The sequence below is a fragment of the Kryptolebias marmoratus genome, linkage group LG6 (assembly GCF_001649575.2).
Source record: "Kryptolebias marmoratus isolate JLee-2015 linkage group LG6, ASM164957v2, whole genome shotgun sequence".
NCBI classification, from domain to species: domain Eukaryota; kingdom Metazoa; phylum Chordata; class Actinopteri; order Cyprinodontiformes; family Rivulidae; genus Kryptolebias; species Kryptolebias marmoratus.
The window spans coordinates 31261579-31262624 of NC_051435.1; positions in this window are offsets into that span (position 1 = coordinate 31261579).

Sequence of the window (1046 nt, forward strand, 5' to 3'; positions counted from 1 at the left end):
CAGTAATTTCTAATGAAGACTTTATCGGGGTTTCAGCACACCTGAGAAAACGTGATAAAAAAGAACAAATCACAAAATGAAAAAATGCAGTGTGAATGATGAGGGCTGAATGACTGTAGAAATTTACTGAAGAACCTGAAACTGAATTGTTAAAGCTAAAAGGCTATAAGCCAAAGGTATTGTTTAGGTAAGGATTTTCACCTGCATTCCTCCTCCTTTGCCTCACCCGATTTGGTTGATGGGAAGAGACCGGGAGGAGACAATACCTTAAATTTAAATTTTATTTTAACAAAAGCAGAGAGAAAACACCAGTTATTACAAAAATAAAACCAAATGCATTTGGGAGACAATCCTCAAATAAAATGTGTGAAAACACATCACCTCAAAGTGTCAGCAAAGTGCCCCAAAGATCGTCTGAGGAAACAAAGAATGTTCTCTGGTTTTTACTACTTGAGCTCCCCCCTCCTCCAGGGGTGGATCACTGCCTCCCTTCTCTGGAGGTCAAAGGGCAACTCCTTCCCCCTTCCTGGCTGGCACGTCCGTGGCTCACATTCCAGGGTGTCTAACACCTATCTCTCTCTTTCCAGATAAACTAAACAACTACTTATTAAACCTTTTAAAATGGTGGCTAAATATAAAATGGTGATAAACACAAATCAGATAAAGATATAATAATCAAATGTTAAATAAAGCATGGGAGAATAAATAAAAGCCCCTATATTCCACAACATTTAGATTATATGCAGAACTGCTGCTCTTCTTATGATTAAAATGCTGTTTAAGCGAAACTTTGGTTTTGTCCACCTCAACAGTATCAAAATAGTAATTAGAAGCTCAAAGTCACAAAGGGCGAGATAAAAGATAAAAGTAGCAAAAAGCTTGGCAAATGCAGCAAAATGCTAGCAAAAAGCAGAAAAGTAGCTTAAAGTGGTAGAAGGCACGATGCAGTGGCGTCACTAGGCCTGTTTTAGGGGGGCTTCAGCCCCCCTAAAATGTTTTCAAGCCCCCCTAAATAATTTTGGTGTCAATTTTTTTTTTTTTTTTTT